Below are 8,890 nucleotides of genomic sequence, written 5' to 3' on the forward strand. Positions count from 1 at the left end.
TGTTTTTTTTTGCCATATTTCTCAGTTGACTGCCAACTTCATGTCATGCAGTATTCAGTAGCTACATTTTCAGGACAGGTTATTTGGCCCTTGTGCACACCTTTAACGGGACAGTCAGCTTCATTTTCTGATGAGCTGACTGATATCTGCCTATGGACACAATCTGAAAACTCTCCATCACAAAGTATGTTTTTTATTAACTGCAATGAGCAGGGTAGATTTACTCCTGCAAAACGTATGACATTTTATATTAATTTATGTAGAATTTAATTATACTTAAATTAGCTGTTTACTTGTTGTTTAAAAATGGTTACAATGAAAATAACATGTCCTTTCACTGTTTTCTTACTACTGCACGGTGGTACAGTAGGATTTAGTGATGAACTCTTATGACTGGCATCCAGCTTTTCCATGTCTGCACACAGGAAGCTTGTTATTGATCAGAAATGGCAGCTAAATTATTGATATGAAGTGAGCAGAGCAAAGCAACCTGAAGTCAGGCTTCGATTATGCTTCTTGTTGTCACCACCTGTGATTTCATAGAATCCTTACATATTCAGGATTAACATGTCCGTAAGAACACAGTTCTGTTGGCACTGCTATTTAATTGGGAGAGTTATGCACTATCACTCAGTGCGAACCAGTGCTCCATTTACTGCATTCTGGGAGGCAGCTCATCCATTTTTCATCTGAGTCATTGTTTTGGCTGCATTATTGCATTGTTCACTTTGGTGGAGTTGGTAAAGTCAATGTCATTAACTTCCCATTGACCATATACGTACACCACACTGTTATTCTGGTATACACTGTTGTTTAATATTTTTAAATAAACAAAGCAAACAGCAAAATAATTAGGTGTGTTTTTCAGACATATACAACCGCTCTCATTCAGCTTTGGAGACCTTGTGCTGAAATTAGACGATCTTTCTGGAAATAGTTCATTATGAAGTGCTTCAGCCATTATAAATAAATTCCAAATTTAAAACATTTCTTCACTAAATGCCAGATTTAGTCTTCTTGGCTCAATATATTTTGTAAAACTCACATTTTATGGGATGCGATGCTTTAACATACTTCAAGAGTTGCAGGAAATGCAGAAATCCCTGCCAGGTTTGGTGGAATTTCACCAAACCACCTACTGCTGTGTTGCTACACACGATTCATTCTATCAAGCTTCTGCTCCTTCTTCAGTTTTAGATTAGAAGAGTCTGCACGTTATGCCTAACATGTATTTACATGTATTCATTTGCTATTAGAGAAGATGTTGGTTTTGATTTCATTAACTGAAACTTGAGAATGCATCCCTGTCACAGCACAGGGTATGGCTATGAGTTTCCACTGCAGATGGTTTGTTTACATTCAACCACTATCGAGGCTGCTTTTAAAAGAAAATACAGCACTTTGCGGCATGTTTCTTGTCTAGGATTTCAGATGAGCTCCACCCTAAACCGCATTGTCTTTCATATATTTTATTAGAGGTATATTCATTAGCAGCACGTCTCAAGTTTCCATAGTTTTAATACACGTGGTTTTAAAAAGAGTTTCCGCTGTAATGCTGAAACTGTGTGTAGTTCAGCCTGAGATGTGTTAAAAGTCATCCAGTATCTGTTTACACTTGATCATTATTTCCCCTTTCTGTGGGAGGGACAATGATCAGCCTTGCCCCGCAGGCACAACTTTATAACATCATCACAACCAGTCTGTACTCATATTACCAAATCCTAGCAAAATGATATATTTCTTTTCCTTCTTCACTTACGCGTGACCTTTAGCAGCTCTGATCTGTAACAGCATGAGAAAGCTAGACATAGAAATGCAGGGCAAGACTTGTTGTTTGCATTATTTATGGTGGCGTCCCAGTTACTTGCAAGTGACCACAGTTGCATTTCAGAATATAAAGTGCAAAGATGACAAGAGAACTTCTGCTGTAGTGTATGTGCAGGTGTTGATTTTCAGGAAAAAAGTTAATATTACATTTTCATACAGTTCATAGTTACTGTGAACACACATTTTCCAGTGACTTTGCTTTGCACTATTAGGATATTATAACCAGTATAATGGACTGACAACGCAATCCTTCACAAAAGTGTAGCGAGACATGTCTTGGGTTACTGTAGTGGCTGCTTTGCTGTCCTGCTGTATGTATGGAGGTGACTCAGGTGACAGGCCACTGTACACTATCGCTGTGATGTCTGAGGTCTCTCCAGTGGACTGTGGAGCCATAGCTGTTCTATGTACGTTAACAGGTACAAACCAAAGCTTTTGTTGTGAGAAATCAGACAAAAATGTAGTTCAGATCCTCGTCATTGTCAGCTGAGTGATGACACCAATTTAAGGGTCACTTTCTATCTCAAGGTAAAAGTATAATGTTGTGTTAACAAGCATCTGCTGAACTTTCTGATCTTACAGATGGAAATGGATGGAAATCTCTTAAAGCAGGTATTTTCAAACAGTGGGTCCGTGGCCTTCGGTAGCCCGTGAAGACGTTGCAGGTGGTCACTGACCATACTTTCAGGAATGTGGTTTTACTTTAGAAATAAAAAAAAAAAACTCATTTCCATGTATTATTTTTTGTGAATAATCAAATTCATGCAAATATATACAACCTAGAAAAGCCAAGGTGGCTTTCAGAATTAAAATGGTGCCCATCCAATGTAGCCACCCCACCCCAGTGGTCCTCAGCTTACTTCTTAGTGAGAATGGTGGTCCCTGGGTCACAATTTGATGAAAACCCCCGTCTTAAAGGTAAAGTAGCACTGAAAATTGACAGGTCTAGGCTATGAGATGAACATAATACATACACACTCTGCTTCTTCTGCTGAGGTTCTACTCTGTTTCTCGTCAGTGTTTATCTTCCTCCTCTACCTTGGAAAGGCCAGCTGTCCCAGTCAGCAGTTTTATCTGTATTTTCTCCAGTTAGGCCCAGTGAATCATCTTGGAGAAACTGCAAACGCAAGCAAGAAAGACCAGGTGGAAATGTTGTTTTAGCAAGTAATACCTCCTTAAGCTCTGTTTAGTTTAGATCAAACCAGTTATGTTTTTGATACCAACAAGAAGTAGTGAGAAAAAAATCTGTCAAAATTGTGCTTGAATTTGTGACACACGTTTACCAAATCAGATCACCTGGGGCTTCGCCCTTGGCTCTTTTGTCACACGCTCACTGATGAGCACTGATAACAATTTTGAAATAGTCCTCACATCTGAATCACTGCTGCTATCCACTTATTCAGGGTCCTATGTCCACAACTAGCTCTAAATGGAACATTGTTTATTTGACCACCAACTGCTCTTTAACCTTTCTAAAGGTAGAAAGAAGAGAGAAAGTTTCACATTTAAAGATCTAAACAGAAACTGAGATACCATCTAATTTGGCTGCAAAACCAAATTACAGCAGTATTTGTGTCATTATGTGGCCACTAGTGCATATGAGAACATGTGTAACATCTGGTTTTTAACTTTGTTGAGAGGAAAAATTATTTTTCTACACTTGACACAGCTACAGAGACACATCTTTATGTATATAGTCAGATTTACAATGTTAGAAAACTGCAGCACTGACCTTAGAAATCAGGTTAAGTAAACAGGCACTTGGTGGCACCGCTAAGGGGTTATCAGACATGGGGTCTCTGATACTGCAGATTGTTGCAGGCTGAAGTCAAGCTCATACCCACTTATATGTTTGAGGAATTTTGCTGTAGTCACATTCAGTACACCTACTAGTTTACTTTGCAACACTAAGAATGCAGTGTTCTTAAACTAAAGTGATTTAGCTTCAGAGGCTTATGCTGCATTTTGTACTTTGCTTCATTAACCATTAATCTGTTCATGAGATTTAGCAGAAACCTGCACAGAAACTCAGCCTGTTTGTGGCACTTTAAATTTACCCAGATGATTTACATATTTTACTTCCATCATCTGTTTGTGTCAAAGTTGTGTGACTTCCCCAGACTTTTTCTACAGAATTAGTGACTTTAGCTGTTTCTTATTTTAGAATAGAAAGATTCATTCTTTTGGCTTTTATCCAGAGCAGAAACGCAGCCCTGACACCGGGTGGATTGTGTGTCAAATCCTGGTGTGGAAAGGGAGCAAAGCACAGAAGGGAGAAACGAGGGAAGAGTGCCGCTTATGATACTGAATCAAACCCAGCCATTTCCTGTTCCGTGAACCAGAGCTGCTCAGCACTCTCCATATATGGTGATGGTATTTGCATGAAGGGAAAGCCTGAGCTTATGGATCAAAACTGGTGTTGAAATTCCTTTGTGTTAACTTCTGGGAAACGGTCTGGTCCCATAGTTTGGTTTTGGATGATCTGATTATCTGTGATTCTCAGAGGGAAGATAAATCCAAGTCATCATCAATGATTTTTTTTTTTTATATACTTCCATTAATAACTTATGGTGGTTGTTAAAATATCACATATTTAGATCATCACTGTGTTGTAGTCGTGCCAGATGCTCATTTCTTTACTCTGTGTGTTGCTAAGCTAAGCAGTAAGTGGTTGCGTGGTGACGGTGCTGTTATGGCCACTGTAGACTCCACCTGTGTCGGATCTCCCCTGTGTCTGTGTGTTTGTGTGTACAGTATGTGCCTGTGTTTAGACTCTTACTCCTTAACCACAGACCTACATTAACTCAGTTTTCCTCTGAGATGAAGGGATCTCTTATCATAAAACACAGTTAAATGTAAGAAAATAATCCATCCCATGATATGTACATAAGAGGGATGAGACCTTTTGATTGGTATGCTTGCATCCAAAAGGAAAGTTGTTGGAGGATTATAAGTTTGATAATGAAAGACGCTGGTTCTTTGTGTAAACTGTGAAGCATTCTGTTAGACAGGCGGTGTCACATTTTCTTGTTTTAATTGTCTAATTTATGATGTGTATGCTATTGGGTGTTGTACTGCCAAACCAATATGTCCAATTGCACTTAGAGACATTCATAAAATTGTATTGTATGCATCAGTAACACCACACAGTGAGTGTAGGTTTAAAAACATACAGGAGATAGTGAGCAGCCACTAACCCAGTGGGTTGTTTAATGACAGAGTCGGGCACATTACAAGAAAAACCAGAATTTAGTAAAACATTTATAGAGAAATGTAATGGTGTCATCATTTGTCAGATCCACAACATCACATTTTGTTAAGATGGTGTAGCATCTCCTGTTTGTGTGACTTATTAATGTGTTGTTATGACTGGTTCATAACGTGGTACAGAACAGAAATCTCTGTAAGGGAAGCACACTCCAACTCCCCCGATTACTATAATGGCTGTCGACCTCTGGCTGCTCTGGTGCCGCTCTGCAGCCTGCAGCAGAGGAGAGCATTTATTCTGGGCACCCCCAAATGTTTTTGCGTATGTGTGCAGCTTCCCTTTATTGTGCAGCTCCTCCCTTAGTACTCTGCTGTAACTAAGAATATTTTCTTAATCTTCTTGTCTCATTAAACATGGCCTGAGAAACACTCCTCAGAACATTTAGCTCCTACATGTCCAGCTCATTGCCTCCCCCTTCTTGTATCTGCACACTTTCATTCCAGAAATAGAGGGGAGAGATTACAGTAAATATAACTTGTTCAATTGTTTTCACTTTGTGGTTGGGTGAGCGCTCACTTTTAATGCCTGCTTTTAGAGAACATTTGTACATTTTCATCTGCCAAAGTACTACTTTTAATAAGTAGGTGGCAGTAAAAGGATAACTAGTAATCCTGAATAAAAAGAGCATTTGAGTGATATAATGAACAAAATGCAGTGTTCTGGTTGTGCTGGTTCTGGACGTTATTGAGGCCCAGTTAACTCAAACACAAATCTATTTTGTAAGATTGGCTTCACCTCAGTGGGGAAAATTTTACTATATATCATGAGTAAGTTATCGGCTCCTCTTGCATGATAATGCCTTAAAAACACAGGGAAGGCAGCTTTTGCCAGTTCTCTAGGAAGTTACATCTTCTCCTTTTCATTAGCCTGAGACTATGGTATTGCCCTTAATAGTTGCCTATATATGATATGAGATATACTTAAAGCTGCCTTAACTAACTTCTCCCTAATTTTCAACCGTTAAGGGCAAAGTGAGAGTCAAAACAAACTCAAGCGGTATCCCCTCCTCTTCTCGCTCCATTCCTCTTTGTCCCTCCTACTCTGTCTCTGAAACTAGGTCATATGTGGTCATGACAGTAGGAGGCAGTTGTAGCAGTCAGGTAGTGCCGTAATAATAACCAGCTCCAAAACTAATGTGTGTGAAATATAGAGCGAGTGGTTTTCAGTGGCATTGCAGCAACACAATGTTAAATAAAGAGGTTTACATTTTAGCAATATGCCTATGTATGTCTAATGTTTTTTGTAGCTAGTTTGGTACCTTTGTATCGAATTATTCTACCTGTAACTTGTACAACTGACTGCAACCTTAGTGTTTTGTTGTCCAATTAGCAGAAACCAGCGTATTTCCATGGATTAGCAAATGAAGTAATTTTGCATATTTTTGCTGGGTTTTGGGTTTCCAGTTTGTTGGATATAACACTGTAGTCCATGTAGCATTTTAGTAAGAAGTTAAAATTCACACCATCAACACAACTAAAAAAGCAATGAGGTTGTTCAACTATCAAAGCATAACCTTAGCATAACCTTAAATTTCTCATTTCATATACAACTTACGGTTATGTTGGTCAATAATTGACTGACTGGGAGAAACTCCCCAGCCAGTAATATTGTACTAATGTTCCGGGCACTATCACATCATGTTCAGTGTTGGATACTTGACCAACATAACCGTAAGTTGTATGTGAAATGAGAAATTTAAGGTTATGCTTTGATAGTTGAACAACCTCATTGCTTTTCTAGTTGTGTTGATGGTGTGAATTTTAACTTCTTACTAAAATGCTACATGGACTACAGTGTTATATCCAACAAACTGGAAACCCAAAACCCAGCAAAAATATGCAAAATTACTTCATTTGCTAATCCATGGAAATACGCTGGTTTCTGCTAATTGGACAACAAAACACTAAGGTTGCAGTCAGTTGTACAAGTTACAGGTAGAATAATTCGATACAAAGGTACCAAACTGAAAAGCCAGTGTTAGTTTGCTAATGATGCCGACATATACACGTTAGCCAGCTAACATTACAGTATTTAGGCATCCAGAAGGAAGAAAGCCACATCTGCATCTAATTTTAGTCCTTTTGGATGCTTTTAATGCTGCCCATCTCTGACATGCCAAACTGATGTTAACCCTGGCTTTGCCCTGTTCTTTGTTGCACTCCTTCTGTGCTACAGAACACAACCTTTTGGGTCTAACAGGTCCTCTCCCATAATGGGTGGCACCTGGAAAGGGAACCTCTACCTATCAAATGTTTAGATTTCCTCCTCTGTTTTCACTGATTGGACAGTGTAGGGTATTTTAGCGTTGCGAGTGTGATCACAGTGTCACTGCTGCAAAGGAAGCGAGGAAGGAAGGAAGGAGGCATCTCCCTCTGTTGCACTTAAAAAGCTGTAGAACATGTTAATGGATGTGATCTGGAGAATTTGTTGCTTCCCTCCTGAGGGAAAATACCCACTGAATGAGGCTGAGAAGCTGTTAACATTCCACGCCATCCCATGCCATGACTGAGTCAGTAAAGTGGTTTTAATTTTGCTGTTGTAAGGATACTACCAGCTCACTAGCCCTATTCTTTGACTTAGTAATTTAGAGTTAATTACTAAAAGCACATAAACCTACCACTGGTTTATGTTGTTCTGCAGTGTTACTTTGTTGTCCTTGATATTACCAAGGTTTGCAAGGTTTTTTCTGGAAAGTCAGCTGTATTTATTAGTTTTTTTACTTACAGTTTTTGGTGTTTGTAAAGTGAATGTTTTCACTAAACTGCTAAACATGATAATATTCAATGAAACATTCAGACAGTTTATATATGTTGTCTATTCTATATTGAATTATATTATGCTGTATAATATTGCAATCAAACTAGTTAATACAGTTGACATTTTGAGTTTATTCCTGACATGGGAAACTGCAGCTGAGAAAACAGCTGGAGCTTTCAAACATATTTCATGATCTTCATCAACAATTGGACAGTTTTCAAATCTCCACTCATTGCACTCTTTAAGGAATTCTTATATATCTTGGTTTTAAAGCTGAAGATCATTTTTGACCTTGGGAACAACAATTGAGTAGTGGTTATAATAGTAGTAGTTTTGAGTGATAACTGTGAGATTGTTTGCTCAACTGCTTTTGCATAATGACCTCCGCTTCTAAGTCAAAATGCATCAGATGTTCTTTAAGTGTCCATAAAAAAGAAATCAAAGAGAAAAGCAAATGGGCAAACTCCATCTGCTGATGAAGACCATGTGATATGCTTGAAAGCTCAGGAACAGCTACTAAATGTACTAAATGTTAAGATGCACCAGAGACAAGACTGTATTTATAAATGACAATATAGATAATGCTGTATGTTGTCAAAAGAACATTATCTATACCCTTCTGCTACACAAAATACAGTATCTCGTTGTACTGACTTGTGTTTTTCCTCTTTGGCAGCATTGTTTAAATCCCCACACTGCTCCTTCCTCTCTCCACACTTTCTCAGTGAAGAGGGAGGAAGTCAAGAGTTAACCCATGTGTTCTGGATACTCTCTGTGGCTTTGAGTGGTTCTCCATCCAGGAGAAGGAGGCTCACTCCTCACTGCGCTGTGACCCCCGACCACAGTAGCTAGACAGCACTGACTCATACTGTAGCACATGATGAATGACCTCAGCTCTCCAGACACTCATGCAGCTAAAACAAAAACAGAAATTTAGGGAGGTTCTAAATTGTTAGGATGTAGATAAAAGTTGGGTTAGAGCATCTTTAACATTGGACAAACAGTACGAAGCACTACTGGGAATCTGACCTTACACTC

At 38.8% G+C, this 8,890-nt stretch overlaps 1 protein-coding gene across 3 annotated transcripts in view; it reads left to right on the plus strand.

Annotated features, from left to right (window-relative positions):
- myo1ea (myosin IEa) overlaps nt 1-8,890 on the plus strand; it is a 47,264-nt gene that overhangs the window by 4,126 nt on the left and 34,248 nt on the right. The gene's annotated exons all lie outside the window — the stretch shown is intronic.

Source organism: Monopterus albus, unplaced genomic scaffold (genome assembly GCF_001952655.1).
Source record: "Monopterus albus unplaced genomic scaffold, M_albus_1.0 scaffold4.1, whole genome shotgun sequence".
Classification (NCBI taxonomy): Eukaryota; Metazoa; Chordata; class Actinopteri; order Synbranchiformes; family Synbranchidae; genus Monopterus; species Monopterus albus.